The sequence below is a fragment of the Entelurus aequoreus genome, linkage group LG28, assembly GCF_033978785.1.
Source record: "Entelurus aequoreus isolate RoL-2023_Sb linkage group LG28, RoL_Eaeq_v1.1, whole genome shotgun sequence".
NCBI lineage: Eukaryota > Metazoa > Chordata > Actinopteri > Syngnathiformes > Syngnathidae > Entelurus > Entelurus aequoreus.
The window spans coordinates 30,297,153-30,314,652 of NC_084758.1; the positions used below are offsets into that span (position 1 = coordinate 30,297,153).

The following is a 17,500-nucleotide window of genomic DNA, read 5'->3' on the forward strand; positions in this document are numbered from 1 at the left end:
GAAGAGTATAGAGGAGGGAAGGAACTGCTCAAGATCCAAAGCATACCAGCTCATCAGTGAAGCATGGTGGTGGTAGTGGCATGCATGGCTGCCAGTGGAACTGGATCTCTTATATTTATTGATGATGTGACAACTGACAAAAGCAGCAGAATGAATTCTGAAGTGTTTGGGGCAATATTATCTGCTCATATTCAGCCAAATGCTTCAAAACTCATTGGACGGTGCTTCACAGTGCAGATGGACACTGACCTGAAGCATACTGCGAAAGCAACCAAAGAGTTTTTTAAGGCAAAGAAGTGGAATGTTCTGCAATGGCCAGGTCAATCACCTGACCTGAATCAGATTGAGCATGAATTTCACTTGCTGAAGACAAAACTAAAGGGAAAATGCCCAAAGAACAAGCAGGAAGTGAAGACCGCTGCAACAGAGGCCCGGCAGAGCATCACCATGGACCAAACCCAGCGTCTGGTGAGGTCTATGTGTTCCACACTTCAGGCTGTCATTGACTGCAAAGGATTTGCAACAAAGTATTAAAAAGTGACAATTTGATTTATGATTATGTTAGTTTGTCCAATTACTTTTGGTCCCTTAAAAAGTGGAAGGCACATATAAAATGTGTTGTAATTCCTACACCGTTCACCTGATTTGGATGTAAATACCCTCAAATTAAAGCTCAGAGTGTACACTTAAAGCACTGCTCCCCAAGGGGATGGGTCAAGGACAAATTTCACCACATCTAGTGTGTGTGTGACAATCATTGGTACTTTAATCTTTAATCTGAATCTTGATTGTTTCATTTCAAATCCATTGTGGTGTTGTACAGAGCTGAAATACTGACAATTGTGTCAATGTCCAAATATTTATGGACCTAACTGAAGATCAACTTCAGATCTGTCTGTGTTTTATATGTTTATTTTTATTAAATTTTTTGTCTTTTTTTTCAATGCCCTTTTTTCCTCATAGAACATTTTCTTTTTATATGGAAAACACAAAATTTGCAATATTTTCCCCCCCAAAAATATTTCAAAGTGGAGTATTTGATGTGAAGTAATTGGAGCCTAGAGTAAGTCAATAATTAATAACAACATTGATTTTGATTCATTATTATTTTTGGAGCAATGCCAAAAAAACCAGCCTGCATTGCAGCTTCAACATTGCAACTTTTTCTTTTTACATTTCACTTGTTTGCTCTTTTATTTCACTTTTTAATGTTTTTTTTTTTATTTTTATTTTTTTTAAATAACATTTTTACAATATGCCGGGGGACATTAAAAAAATCAGCTAGGCGCCGCAATCAGCCCTCAGCCGCCCTTTGGACATCTCTGGCGGAAGCAGTGAAAAAATATGCGTCTTAAGTTACTTAAAAGACATTTTTGCGTGGAGAAAAAGACGAGGAGGTTGAGGAGTGGGAGCAGGTGCTCACGCCGCATCTGTTCAAGTCGGACATGCGGGGGCAGATTTATAAAAGGGAGTTTCATCTCACGCCTGACACATCTTTGGGAAGAAGACGGACGGAACTTTTATGAACCCCGCGACCTCAGGAAGGGTCACGTCGCCGTGTAACCAATACAGCGGGGACGCTGAAAACGTCCATTGTCCTGCCGCACACTCATCATTTTAACGGGGAATTTGAATGAATAAGGAACGCGAGCCACTCTCGTGTTACATCCTTGTTCAGTTTGGAGCAGATACAGTGCATCCGGAAAGCAGTCATAGGGCTTCACTTTTTACACATTTTGTTATGTTACAGCCTTGTTCCACAATGGAATACATTCATTTTTATCCTCAAAAATCTACACACAATACCCCATAATGACAATGTCAAAAAGTTTTTTGTAGAAATTTCTGAAAATGTAGTACAAACCCAAAACTAGTGAAGTTGTCACATTGTGTAAATGGTAAAAACAGAATACAATGATTTGCAAATCCTTTCCAACTTATATTCAATTGAATAGACTGCAAAGACAAGATACTTAACGTTCGAACTGGAAAACGTTATTTTTTGAAAATATTAGCTCATTTGGAATTTGAGGCCTGCAACATGTTTAAAAAAAGCTGGCACAAGTGGCAAGAAAGACTGGGATAGGTTGAGGAATGCTCATCAAACACTCTAATATTAATATTAATGGACTCAAAAAGAGAGCTAAAACAAAAGTAGCAAAATGAAAAAGTGATAAATAAATAATGTGACAACGTCAGACGAGCAGAAATGCACAGAGCCATGTTTGTTTACAGTGGAAGTCGCTGCTTCTTCTTCTTCTACTTCCCTTTATGGTATGTGCTGCGCATGTCAAGTTTTCCTATTTAAAGCAGCACTAAGTAACATTCCAAAAAAAGACTGAGAAAGTTGAGGAATGCTCATCAAAGACTTATTTGGAACATCCCACGGGTGAACAGGCTAATTGGGAACAGGTGGGTGCCATGATTGGGTATAAAAGCAGCTTCCATGAAATGCTCAGTCATTCACAAACAAGGATGGGGCGAGGGTCACCACTTTGTCGACAAATGCCTGAGCAAATTGTCCAACAGTTTAAGAACAACATTTCTCAACCAGCTATTGCAAGGAATTTAGGGATTTCACCATCTGCGCTCCGTAATACCATCAAAATCACTGCACGTGACCTTCGATCCCTCAGGGGGTACTGCATCAAAAAAACGACATCAGTGTGTAAAGGATATCACCACATGGGCCCAGGAACACTTCAGAAAACCACTGTCAGTAACTACAGTTTGTCGCTACATCCGTAAGTGCAAGTTAAAACTCTACTATTCAAAGCCAAAGCCATTTATCAACAACACCCAGAAACACCGCCGGCTTCGCTACGTTCCCTGATACAGATCATTTCCGATATTACATTTTAAAGCTTATATCGGCAGTCCGATGTTATTGGACATCTCTAATAAAAACACCCTGGATGGACAGTAGTGGCCCACTTATGTAACTAAAGACTACCGATGTGAGGCCTCGGTTTTCCCAGCAAATCCTGGCCATTATTCGCTAACGCCCTGCTTTGCTGTCACATCCCCCTGCTGTCGGCTCGCTTTAGCTGCAGTCTTGGAGGAAACACTCGCACTTCACCAGAGGGTTTGCCCTAATGCTCCCGCTCGCCCTGACACGCTGTTATTAAATGTCATAAAGAAGGCATCGCAAAAAAACCCCAACATATTCTCAGCTTGAGCCGAATGCTTCGTGACACAAGAAAACGACTCGGTTCGGGTGATTTTCTTTTTTTTTCTTTTTTCTGCACGGTTGCACATAACATAATGATTCCAACCATAACTGATCAGGTTTCTTGCGCAAACACAAAAACGGCGTGGAAAATAAGGCAATGACATACATTAGAAGTGTAATAGACGTTATTAATGGAACATTCGACGCTCAAGTCTGTACTCTTGCACTGAAGTGGGATTTTTTTTTGGGGGGGGGGGGGTTCGAACCACCGGCCTCGATAATGACTGTATCATGCTCTTTTCATTGGGACCATATGTTTGCTATTTTGCAACCTGCCACTCAGACTGTGTGTGTGTGTGTGTGTGTTGCAGAATGTTCCGCCAGGAGCAAAGGGGATGACACAGACCACACATGCTATCAAGGTAGTGGAAGTTCCATGCGTGACAGCTTCTAAGCCCGTGTTGTGTTTGCCCTGACAGCGGCGCTAGGGTAGTCATTGTGAGATTAGCGCTCAGGTGCTATCACGGCGCTCCTTTGTGTGTCTTTGGCGGTATGCAGTTTGACGAGGAGGCGCCTCTAAAAATAGTCCCAAATTGACCTCTATTCCATCAAAAGGAGCGCGGTGGTTTGTCTTAGTCCCCGGACCGCACCCGTCACTGAATCAACTTTTTATGAAGCAACACGATGGAAGGGAGGCGGTAAGATTTCTTTAGGGCTCCGCGTGTGTATTTACACTCTAATCTCAGAGGGAAAGATCACAAGGAGAGTACTTTGAGTTCTGGTTACACCTCGCAAACCTGCATACGGCGCACGGAACTCCCAGGAATGTCGACGGAGTTCACAATAGTTGCTACTGTTCGGCGTTTGTTTTTGGTCTGTCGGGGTGGCGCCAAGGGCCGACTTTTAGATCGCCACTGAACTACACTACAAAGGTCAAAACCGGTGAAGTTGGCACGTTGTGTAAATGGTAAATAAAAACAGTGATTTGCAAATCCTTTTCAACGTATAATCAATTGAATACTGTTAGGAACTCGCATGGCTGTCGTTTGTGTGACCCCAAGATGCATGAACCAGGAGGAGGATGAGCAGGTAAGATGATTTTAATGATCATAAACAGAAAATAAAGCAGTCTTGCATAAATGTTCCAAACATAGAGAGTTTATCATCGAGCACTGAGGAGTGCTCGAGAGAAAACATAAATAGACATATGCTGATTGGCAGCAGGTGTGGCTGCCAATCAACGGCAGGTGAGGAGAAGACAGTGCTCTGCTGGACAAACAGGAAATGTAACAAAATAAGAGCACTGACAGGAAGTAATACAAAAAACAAGGAAACAAACAGAAATGAAGTGACCGATCGTCACAAATACACTGCAAAGACAAGATACTTAACGTTCGAACTGGAAAACGTTGTTATTTTTTGCAAATATTAGCTCATTTGGAATCTGATGCCTGCAACATGTTTCAAAAAAGCTGGCACAAGTGGCAAAAAAGACTGGGAAAGTTGAGGAATGCTCATCAAACACTCTAATATTATAAATACTGACCATTTATTAATGGACTCAAAAAGAGAGCTAAAACAAAAGTAGCAAAAGGAAAAAGTGATAAATAAATAATGTGACAACGTCGGACGAGCAGATATGCACAGAGCCATGTTTGTTTACAGCGGAAGTCACTGCTTCTTCTTCTACTTCCCAGGATTGCTTATTATTTTTATTACTTAGTAGTCTGTTTATTTCAATTGTTAGATTTTTCTTTATTACTACCTCTTTTCTAATTTATTTTTACCCCATATTTGTTCCCACTACCGCACCTTAAGTTGGAGTCCTTAATCTCGTTATATGCAAATATAATGACAATAAAGTCCATTCTATTCTATTCTATCTATTCTTTATGGTATGTGCTGCGCATGTCAAGTTTTCCGATTTAGAGCAGCACTAAGTAACATTCCAACCTTCATAAAATATTTTCATAACTTTTGGGAGGACACATGGACTTACAACTAGTTGAACGACACCTCTGTCATGGCCTGAGGGGGGGTCTGTACCACTTTTACTGGCACTTTGCGACTTTTGAGGAGGGTGGCAGGAACCCTCCCACACAAAAAACTACAAATGCGCTGACTCGTTTTACGGCGTACGTCACTCCACCTTTCCCCATTCGTTAAAAAGTCAGAAGTCGATGTGAACGCCTGCGTGCCGCCAGAAAACAAAAAGAAGAAGAGGAAGGACGCCTACGTGCAATCACTGCTATCATGGCTGAAGCTCCAAAACAACCAAAGAAATGAAAAGTTTTGTCTGAGGAGACAAAAAATAATAAAAATGGAGCCTAATCTAGTAAAATGTACAAAACCCAAAACCAGGGAAGTTGGCACGTTGTGTAAATGGTAAATAAAAAGACAATACAATGATTTGCAAATCCTTTTCAACTTATATTCAATTGAATAGACTGCAAAGACAAGATATTTAACGTTCAAACTGGAAAACGTTATTTTTTGCTAATATTAGCTCATTTGGAATTTGATGCCTGCAACGTGTTTCAAAAAAGCTGGCACGAGTAGCAAAAAAGACAGGGAAAGTTGAGGAATGCTCATCAAACACTTATTTGGAACATCCCACAGGTGAACAGGCTAATTGGGAACAGGTGGGTGCCATGATTGGGTATAAAAGCAGCTTCCATGAAATGCTCAGTCATCCACAAACAAGGACGGGGCGAGGGTCACCACTTTGTCAACAAATGCGTGAGCAAATTGTCCAACAGTTTAAGAACAACATTTCTCAACCAGCTATTGCAAGGAATTTAGGGATTTCACCATCTACAGTCCGTAATATCACCAAAAAGTACAGAGAATCTGGAGAAATCACTGCACGTAAGCCATGATATTACGGACCTTCGATCCCTCAGGCGGTACTGCATCAAAAAGCGACATCAGTGTGTATAGGATATCACCACATGGGCTCAGGAACACTTCAGAAAACCACTGTCAGTAACTACAGTTGGTCGCTACATCTGTAAGTGCAAGCTAAAAGTCTACTATGAAAAGCGAAAGCCATTTATCAACAACACCCAGAAACGCCGCTGGCTTCGCTGGGCCCGAGCTCATCTAAGATGGACTGATGCAAAGTGGAAAAGTGTTCTGTGGTCTGACGAGTCCACATTTCAAATTGTTTTTGGAAACTGTGGATGTCGTGTCCTCCGGACCAAAGAGGACAAGAACCATCCGGATTGTTATAGGCACAAAGTTCAAAAGCCAGCATCTGTGATGGTATGGGGGTGTATAACCATGAATTGATTTACGTGGACCCCGGCTTAAACAAGTTGAAAAACGTATTCGGGTGTTACCATTTAGTGGTCAATTGTACGGAATATGTACTGTACTGTGCAATCTACTAATAAAAGTTTCAATCAATCAATCAATCAATTAGTGCCCAAGACATGGGTAACTTACACATCCGTGAAGGCGCCATTAATGCTGAAAGGTACATACAGGTTTTGGAGCAACATATGTTGCCATCCAAGCAACTTTATCATGGACGCCCCTGCTTATTTCAGCAAGACAATGCCAAGCCACGTGTTACATCAACGTGGCTTCATAGTAAAAGAGTGTGGGTACTAGACTGGCCTGCCTGTAGTCCAGACCTGTCTCCCATTGAAAATGTGTGCTGCATTATGAAGCCTAAAATACCACAACAGAGACCCCCGGACTGTTGAACAACTTAAGCTGTACATCAAGCAAGAATGGGAAAGAATTCCACCTGAGAAGCTTCAAAAATGTGTCTCCTCAGTTCCCAAACGTTTACTGAGTGTTGTTAAAAGGAAAGGCCATGTAACACAGTGGTAAACATGCCCCTGTGACAACTTTTTTCCAATGTGTTGCTGCCATTTAATTCTAAGTTAATGATTATTTGCAAAAAAAAACAAGTTTCTCAGTGTGAACATTAAGTATCTTGTCTTTGCAGTCTATTCAATCGAATATAAGTTGAAAACGTTTTGCAAATCATTGTATTCTGGTTTTATTTACAAATGAACCAAAAACGTGCCAACTTCACTGGTTTTGGGTTTTGTAAATTCTGGAGCCAGAAATCGAATTCAGAGCTACTATACGTAGCGACCAAATTCCGTCAGTCCTCCCAGACACGTACACGTGAAATTAAACTGACGTCACGTCCGGTTGCAGACTAAACGCCTCAACAAAGTGGCCATCATTTTCCATGCCAACAAAGCAAGTATGCCTGATATAAAACACTCAAACATAAATATAGTGGCAGTCACACACAAGAGATATGCTTAGACTGCAATATGACTCAAGTAAACAACACCAACATGTTATTTGTTCCATTGAAAATATAGAACATTACACACGGCGCTCAAAAATCTATCAAAATGTTGTAGTACGACTTTGGTAAGCTATGAAGCCACACCGCTTGATGGATTGTACTGTGCTTCAACATAGGAGTATTATTATGGTGTGTGTATAAGGTAAGACATATTATCTGCCGTTTTGTTTCGCATTATTATGCACAAGCAACTTTTCTTACCTTCTGGTACCTGCTGATCTGTATTTGGGATCTGCATAAATCCCGTAAAATCGCGCGCGTCCGCCTTTGTAGTCCGTGCCGACCCGGTGTTGATAAGCTTCTTCTTTTTCTCTATCTTCTTGTTATGGGACATTCATCCTCCACTGTTGCCATTTCTAATATAAAGTAGCGTAAAGTTCTTACTTATACCTGTCAGTAAACTCGCCATGAAAGCGCTAAAACATACCGGTGTAGTGAGTTTACATTATTCACCCAAGAAACTTTAGTTATTAGGAGAGTTCCTAAAAAAGATCGAAAATAGACCATTCGTCGGCAGTGCGCCTTATAATCCGAAATTACGGTATACACACACATCCGTGAGAGGCCATGATGGAGTGTCATGTCTATTGAGTAAACATGTGCTGACGGGTCGCAAGGTTGGATCCCTTTTATTGCGAGCATTAGCTTGGGACTGGTGGTGACATTTGATTGTGTGCTGATATCAACGTAATGTGTGGACGCTCGTGTTTGCTCGCAGCGGTTTGGGAAGTAAAAGGCAAACATGAAGCGCTCAAGGGGTAAGAGGCTAGGGTGCGGCAAAGTCGTCGATGGTGGTGAGCGCTGGGCTTTCTCTTCGTGATGCATTCTTAAAACATGTCCATGTTTGCTCGGCTGACAAAGTGGAAATATGTGCACCCCAAGCAGGGGTTTCCCAACAGAATTCATTATTAACAATATACTGGATATCATTAGATTATTGATTCTCAAACTGTGGTATGCCCTTAACCTTTTAAGGCCCAAGCTGTTTGTTTACATGCTTTTTTTTATTATTTATCTTTGCTATTTGGGCTTATTGGACCTTAATTAGAATAAAAACTAAGAATCAGCTTTTGATATGATGTACTTAGACCAGGGGTCACCAACGCGGTGCCCGCGGGCACCAGGTAGCCTGTAAGGAACAGATGAGTAGCCCGCTGGCCTGTTCTAAAAATAGCTCAAATAGCAGCACTTACCAGTGAGCTGCCTCTATTTTTTAAATGTTATTTATTTACTAGCAAGCTGGTCTCGCTTTGCTCGACATTTTTAATTATAAGAGAGACAAAACTCAAATAGAATTTGAAAATCAAAGAAAATATTTTAAAGACTTGGTCTTCACTTGTTTAAATAAATTCATTATTTTTTTTACTTTGCTTCTTATAACTTTCAGAAAGACAATTTTAGAGAAAAAATACAACCTTAAAAATGATTTTAGGATTTTTAAACACATATACCTTTTTACCTTTTAAATTCCTTCCTCTTCTTTCCTGACAATTTAAATCAATGTTCAAGTAAATGTATTTTTTTTATTGTAAAGAATAATAAATAAATTTTAATTTAATTCTTCATTTTAGCTTCTGTTTTTTCTACGAAGAATATTGGTGAAATATTTCTTCAAACTTATGATTAAAATTCAAAAAAATTATTCTGGCAAATCTAGAAAATCTGTAGAATCAAATTTAAATCTTATTTTAAAGTCTTTTGAATTTCTTTTAACATTTTTGTTCTGGAAAATCTAGAAGAAATAATGATTTGTCTTTGTTAGAAATATAGCTTGGTCCAATTTGTTATATATTCTAACAAAGTGCAGATTGGATTTTAACCTATTTAAAAACATGTCATTAAAATTCTAAAATTAATCTTAATCAGGAAAAATTACTAATGATGTTCCATAAATTCTTTTTTTAAGTTTTTCTCTTCTTTTTTTCGGTTGAATTTTGAATTTTAAAGAGTCGAAATTGAAGATAAACTATGTTTCAAAATGTAATTGTAATTTTTTTCGTGTTTTCTCCACTTTTAAACCATTCAATTAAGTGTAAATGGCATTCATTATTAATAATAACATAGAGTTAAAGGTAAATTGAGCAAATTGGCTATTTCTGGCAATTTATTGAAGTGTGTATCAAACTGGTAGCCCTTCGCATTAATCACTACCCAAGAAGTAGCTCTTGGTTTCAAAAAGGTTGGTGACCCCTGACTTAGACCATAAATAACAAACGTGTACTTCATGTTTAGTGACATGCTAATTCTTATTTTTACACTTTTTTTTTCCAAATTCCATTTTATGTTATACTCTTCTGACACCAGCAGATGGCAGTATACGTGTCCACATAAGCGGCCATAAGACCCCAATTCAGTAGTGTACACAATTTTGGAAATAAGAGCTAAAAGGTGCTGTCCACGCATGTGGCCACTAAGCCTTTATAAATATTCACACACATTGTCACCGTTCAAACTGTGTGTAATGTTACAATGGCCAAAATATAAATGTACTTGTTAAATAAAACCTTTGCCTTGTTTCTAATAAATACTTAGGCCTACTACGCTGCTGTATTTTAATGTTGGTCGTTATTGTGGTACTTGGAGAGTTAAAGTGTTTTCCGAAGTGGTGCTTTGAGAACCACTGCATTAGATATTACATTAATTTGCTAAAATTGTAATGTTTTGTTACGATAGTTAAGCATTTATTGACTGACACTGGATTCATTTTTAGCATATTTGGTGTACAAAATGTATCAGAGTGACTATAATTAAATCCAGAAGTGTTTGGACCCTAGATATCTGCACACGGACACAATTAATGGGATTAAAAGCCTAACCGGAATAAAAATGCTCCATGTTAACACGCCATTCAGAATATTCTGGCCAGATCACAAACGTTCGGATCAAATTTTCCTTCCGATCTATTTATGTCGATAGTCATTTAGATCAAAGCGCATGAGAACACATCTTCCGAAATCCGGGTCGAAATGATCCTTACTGCGCATGTTTGTGACGTCAGATATGCTTTGGTGGTGGAGTGGGGACTCAATTGAATAGTCTCGGAATAAAGCGATGATCTTGCTTTATGGTATGTGCCCCTACTCAACATGTACGGAAGTATCGTTATATACTGTTGACTTTGTTGCTCTAAAACCGAGACTAGCAAAAACAAGTCCGTGTGTCGATGTAACAATACAAGGAGATATCCAGTCGTTGACTCAACGAGCTGTTTTATTCACGACCTTACAGGTACTCCAAGTGCTAACTGCTAGCCTCAGGCACGTACACAGCATGTCGAAACATGAAGACACGCATCTAACCGCACATATGACAACATGGAGGGCACAGAACAGCTCCATTTAAAAAAGAGCGCTAAAACAAAAGTAGCAAAAGGAAAAAGTGATAAATAAATAATGTGACAACGTCGGACGAGCAGAAATGCACAAATAAACATGTTTGTTTACAGCGGAAGTCACTGCTTCTTCTTCTTCTACTTCCCTTTATGGTGTGTGCTGCGCATGTCAAGTTTTCCGATTTAAAGCAGCACTAAGTAACATTCCAACCTTCATAAAATATTTTCATAACTTTTGGGAGGATACATGGACTTACAACTGGTTGAACGACACCTCTGTCATGGCCTGAGAGGGGGTCTGTATCGCTTTTACTGGCACTTTGCGACTTTTAAGGAGGGTGGCAGGAACCCTGCCACACAAAAAACTACAAATGCGCTGACTCGCTTTACGCCGTACGTCACTCCCCCTTTCCCCATTCGTTAAAAAGTCAGAAGTCGATGTGAACGCCTGCGTGCCGCCAGAAAACAAAAAGAAGAAGAGGAAGGACGCCTGCGTGCAATCACTGCTATCGTGGCTGAAGCTCCAAAACAACCAAAGATATGAAAAGTTTTGTCTGAGGAGAAAAAAAAAAGAAAAATGGAGCCTAATCTAGTAAAATGTACAAAACCCAAAACCAGTGAAGTTGGCACGTTGTGTAAATGGTAAATAATAAGAGAATACAATGATTTGCAAATCCTTTTCAACCTATATTCAAATTGAATAGACTGCAAATACAAGATATTTAACGTTCGAACTGGAAAACGTTGTTATTTTTTGCTAATATTAGCTCATTTGGAATTTGATGCCTGCAACATGTTTCAAAAAAGCTGGCACGAGTGGCAAAAAAGACAGGGAAAGTTGAGGAATGCTCATCAAAGACTTATTTGGAACATCCCACAGGTGAACAGGCTAATTGGGAACAAGTGGGTGCCGTGATTGGGTATAAAAGCAGCTTCCATGAAATGCTCAGTCATTCACAAACAAGGATGGGGGTGAGGTTCACCACTTTGTCAACAAATGCGTGAGCAAATTGTCCAACAGTTTAAGAACAACATTTCTCAACCAGCTACTGCAAGGAATTTAGGGATTTCACCATCTACAGTCCGTAATATCATCAAGAGGTTCAGAGAATCTGGAGAAATCACTGCACATAAGCGATGATATTACGGACCTTCGATCCCTCAGGCGACATCAGTGTGTAAAGGATATCACCACATGGGCTCAGGAACACTTCAGAAAACCACTGTCAGTAACTACAGTTGGTCGCTACATCTGTAAGTGCAAGTTAAAACTCTACTATGCAAAGCTAAAAGCCATTTATCAACAACACCCAGATACGCTGCCGGCTTCGCTGGGCCCGAGCTCATCTAAGATGGACTGATGACTTTATTATTAACTTTTTTTTTTTTTTAAACTGCTCGCTCCCTTTGTGGCCTTCTTGTTTGCTTGCGTGATAATAATGTATATTTTGCCTGTCCCCCCCATTCCCAGTGTCTCTTTTGACTTCTTGAGTCGCCGCTAGAGTTCAATCCGGTCTTCAAACACATCTTATTTTCAGGCCCCTCCACTTTATTGGTTTACTTTAATTAGTGAAATTGGAGAGGGGGGTGGGGGTAAATGAGGCGAGGGAGAGGAGGTGTGTGTGTGGTGGGGCGGGGTGCGTAAATACTGAAAACAAACATGGCAGTTGAATGGGAGGATGGCGGCGAGTGCAGCTCCGATGCCTCTGCGCAGACGGAAGGGGACACATGGTGTAAGCAAACACTGGTAATTGCATTAGATTCCCTATGGCACATGGGTAATCTTCATCACTCCCCCAACCCACCCACTCAACCCACCCCTACCTCATGAATCCCACAAGACAACAGGACCCATCTTCCTTCTCCTTCATGATATTATTTATACAAAACATGGGGTGGGGAGGGGGTCTATGATACATGTCATATGTATCAATATATATAAAAGGTTTTAATCTGCAGAATAGTGTAATAATATTGATAGGCTCATCGATTATTTTAGTGATCGAGTAATTATTAATTTGTTTGATTAATCAAGTAATCATATAAAACACACTATATAGCTTAAATGCATATTTTCAGGGAAATAAGTGAAATAAACAAAACTATTTCTGTTTGCCATAACCTTCATCATTTTTTCTAATAAATGCAAATTGTCAACATTGAAATGACACTTTTAACATGTGTGTATGCATTTAAAAAATGAATAAATAAATAAGATTGAATAAAATATTAAAACAATTATTATTATTATTATTATTTTTTTAAATCATGGCACCCACACACCACCGCTCTCATGTACGCTCGTGCAGAAACTATGTCCACAAATGTCAAGTTCCCGGTGCTCCATGCGTTCTGTATTTCATCAGTTTTTATTAGTTAAACTCATTAAATGATTAATCGAAGCAACTTAAAATAAATCAAAGCTTGATCGTATTAAATTAATCAATTAATCATTGCAGACCTAAATATTAGTAAATATAATAATTATGATAAGAAATTAAACATCTAAAGGAGGTTCAATTAGATGTTGTTCTAATTTCGGTTGTTAGCACAAAGCTGAAATGTGGATGTTTAAATATTTATCATATATTGATTAATCTACATTGTATTGATTTTAGTGTATTTATCAAAATGGCCCCCGCAGCTTTCAATAAATGTGGCCCTTGCTGGAGAAAAAAATGGAGCTCATTTGCTTGTGTATTATTGTTTATGTCATAAACATTATATTTGTCCTCTTTTGCTTCCTTCTTTGTTGGAGGCTGCTGTTTGATAATATTATTGTTTTTTAAAATGTATTATACATATTAGAATGAGGGCCAAATTGCAGTTATGGCTGCCCTCATAGTGAATATATATGAATATTAACATTTAATCAATGCATTTGACTTTTTTTAACATACAATTTGATGGATAATTTGCTTTTAAATCATAAGCAACATTATGTTTGAACTATCTAATGTTGTAATAGTTGTTGTATTATTATATAATATATGCAACTGCATGCATCTTTTTTTTTGTCAAAATGGAACGATTGAATACATTTTGCCAGAAAATAAAGTACTTTATTTCCACATACAATTATTTTGAGTTTGACACAATGGGGGTGAATAATACTAACAATAATAAGATATATAATATAGGTATAAAAACAAGGTAGACATATCTACCTAAATATATTCCAATTTCATACTTCTTTTAATTAAAATTGTGTGTAAATGAATTTAAGGGTATTTTTACAAAAACCATGTACACTGCGAGATTTAAAACGTTATTTATAGAAACTTCCCTTGTTTTAAAAGCTTATTTCCAGTCATTGACTCACTTTAACTTTACTATCAATTATTCTATTTTTTTGAATTTATTTTAGTTTAAAAATGTTCAAATTGAGAAAGTAACTATTCAAAGAAGACATTTTGTTATTTTCCCCACGTAGACAATCGTGTTTAAAGAAGATTTGGCGATTTGAGAATTGCATGTTGAATACTGCTTGTTTTCAGAATAAAGTACTTACTTCTATCTTAAAAGTCCTGCTAATATGTTGATATACAAATCTTAATTGTGTTATTTTTAAGTAAAATTATCTGTCCATGCAGCGAGTTGATTTCACTAGTTTTTAGTATTTTAATTTTATTTTTTTATTTATTTTTAATAATATGACAGCTCTTTTATGCAGTGTAGAATCCTCAGCATCTTATACTTTAATTATTTTTCTGTATAAAAAAAATAAATGTTTTTGTTTATTTATTTTTTTTTGTATTTTTTGGGGGGTGGGGGGAACAAAAAAAGGTGTCTGTTTTCTTAGTACCTGTATTATAATTTCCCTACCAAATTAATAAATAAATATTATTTTTAAAAAAAATCCTCAGCATCCACCAGATGGGGACAAAGTGCACCCCAATGACTTAATGCCTGCTTCTAATACTGCCAAATGATGATACAAAAAGGAAGTAAACTGGCATTGTGGGTATTATGTGTTGAAGTTGAGAGAGTTGTCCTGGCGTTCTGGGCGGGATTGTCCCTGCCCGAGTCCAAGTGTCATATCACCGGTGGATGCTGGGATTGAGCGGATATAAGAGGCTTTGAAGGGAAGCCTCGGGTCCACAGGGAGTGGATCTGTGTGGCCCAGAAAATAAACAATGCTCCAAAGTGATGAGGACTTTATTAAGGCCTCGCGGTCTCACTGGTGCTGGTGTTATAGCGCCCTGCGAGCGACTCAGCTATCAAAACACCACAAAGTGATCACGCTCGGTCGGTGACAGTCAGGACGTCTTCATCTGTCGTCAACCCCTCCCCCCCACGGTGCACACAATTAGCGTTTATTGACCGCCGGGGTAGTCATTGCACCGCCCGGATTAGGAGGCCGAGCCCAGGCCCCCCCCACCACAAAGTGCTGTGGCACGTCTAATGGCCGACAAACAAACAAGCGTGATCCCTTAAAGACCACCCGCCCGGACACCCCGACCACGTCTCACCTGTGCCCGGGGGTAATCCCTACCTGTGTCTTCCTTCCTGCCGTCCCCCGCCACAGATGTGTCCTGACAAGTTAGCGTCCTTTCTGGAACACCCACCGACGCCACTTTCGGTTCCTCTTAGCTCAGGGGTGTCAAAGTCAAGGCCCGCGGACCAGATCTGATTTTACGATAAAAAAACAAGTCAGTGGACAGAATTTTTATGTAGAAAATAAAAACAGTAACTTGTTTTTTTATTTTAAATTAATGCACAGTGAAAAAAAACAAAAAAAAAATGCAGATTTTAAAGTACAAAACTGGCAGCTAAGTTTCCAGAATTTTAACGTAAAAATAAAAAACGCTTTTTTAAAAATATTTACAGCAATGCACTTTAAAAAAAAAAAAAAAAATCAGTAGATTTTACGGTAAAAAAAACCCCCAAAAACATGTCTGTCGACATAATTTCTATGTAGAAAATAAAAATAGTAACTTTTAAATTTTTTACAGTAACTTGAAGAAAAATGGGCTGCATGGTCGAGTCGCCAGAAGAAAGCCATTCCTGCGCAAATGTCACAAAGTATCCAGCTTACATTACGCCAAACGGTACAGAGACAAGCCTCAAAACTTCTGGAACAAAGTAATTTGGAGTGATGACACCAAAATTGAACTTTTTGGTCACTCGACCATGCAGCCCATTTTTCTTCAAGTGCCTCCTTATTGTGCATCTTGAAACAGCCACACCACCATTTTTCAGAGAGTCCTGCATTTCAGCTGAAGTTATTTGTGGATTTTTCTTTGCATCTCGAACAATTTTCCTGGCAGTTGTGGCTGAAATCTTTGCTGGTTTTCCACTTCTTAATCAGTGTTTGAACACTGCTGATTGGCATCCTCAATTCCTTGGATTTCCTTGGATATCTTTTTATACCCCTTTCCTGTTTTTTGCAGTTCAATTAACGTTTCTCGCAAATCTTTTGACAGTTCTTTTGCCTTCCCCATGACTCAGAATCCAGAAACATCTGTGCAGCGCTGGATGAAAGATGCAATGGTCTGTCAGAAGCCCAGAAACTCACTGACCTTTTATACACACACATTAATTACAAACAAACATGTCACAGGTGAGAATTAGAACCTTGAATAGCCATTCAAACCTGTTTGTGTCAACTTTTGTGCATGTTATCAGATCAAAGTCACTGGGGTATGTAAACTTTTGATCAGGGTCATTTGGGTGCTTTCTTGTGTCATTTTGATTTAAAAGAGTAAACACAGTTGTTTGCCAATAAATAGCTTCGCACAACCATTAAGCATGAGTGGAAGAAAGGTTTTTGTGTTATCATTCATATTCTCTGAAGAATGGCCAATAAATCATAAATTCTCCCAGGGTATGTAAACTTATGAGCACGACTGTATATACATACATATTTTTATATATACATATTTTTATATATATATATATATATACATATATATACATGTTTATATATTTTTATTTCCGTCAGTCTACCCCAGGACAGCTTACCACCACCGGGTGTGAATGAATGATGGGTTCCCACTTCTCTGTGAGCGCTTTGAATATCTAATAATAGAAAAGCGCGATATAGAATCTAATCCATTATTATTATTATTATTATTATTATTGGGTTATATTGTTTTTGGTTAATAGGGAAAGACGTTAATGTGTCTCGTTTTCATGTTAGCATTTAAGCTCGCTAACGAACCAGCGCTGGTCAGTCCGTGAGTTTATCAAAGTGTGGTTATCAATCACGGCTTTTCCATCATTTCAGTTTAATTCTAACCGTCAGCAGCTGTATGGCGGTTAACATTATTACCTTGTTATTCCGTTACGTCCCTACGCCCGCACATTGGTGAGCACCAGCGCGTGCAAAGATGGCCACCCTTTACCTACGTCCGTGCGTACTTCACTACCTCATCTATTGGTCGACTATTTTCCCCTTCTGATGACTCCTGAGGTCATTAATCTTCAGCAAAAATTGATAATTTGTGTTTGGAGTTCAATATGATGCTTGCCTTCAAGGTGCAGTGGTAGCAATTGTCCACTAGGGGGAGCAATGTGGCATAAAATACAGCTGCAGAATGGTTGCTTGCAAGCTAAAAGTAGTTTTTAATTCAAAAGCATACTATTAGTTTTTGCCACTTAAATTTAGGGAACCTAATATGTTTAAAACACATTTTAGTGTAATATTTGTGTAATGCAA

General features: G+C 38.7%; 1 protein-coding gene across 4 annotated transcripts in view; it reads right to left on the bottom strand.

Moving 5' to 3' along the window:
• gar1 (GAR1 homolog, ribonucleoprotein) overlaps positions 1 to 17,500 on the bottom strand; it is a 45,216-nt gene that overhangs the window by 25,558 nt on the left and 2,158 nt on the right. For all 4 annotated transcript variants that reach the window (XM_062039928.1, XM_062039926.1, XM_062039925.1 and 1 more), the window contains exon 2: positions 15,335 to 15,468. The gene's annotated coding sequence lies outside the window, so the exon portion shown is untranslated. The remainder of the gene's footprint in view (positions 1 to 15,334; positions 15,469 to 17,500) is intronic.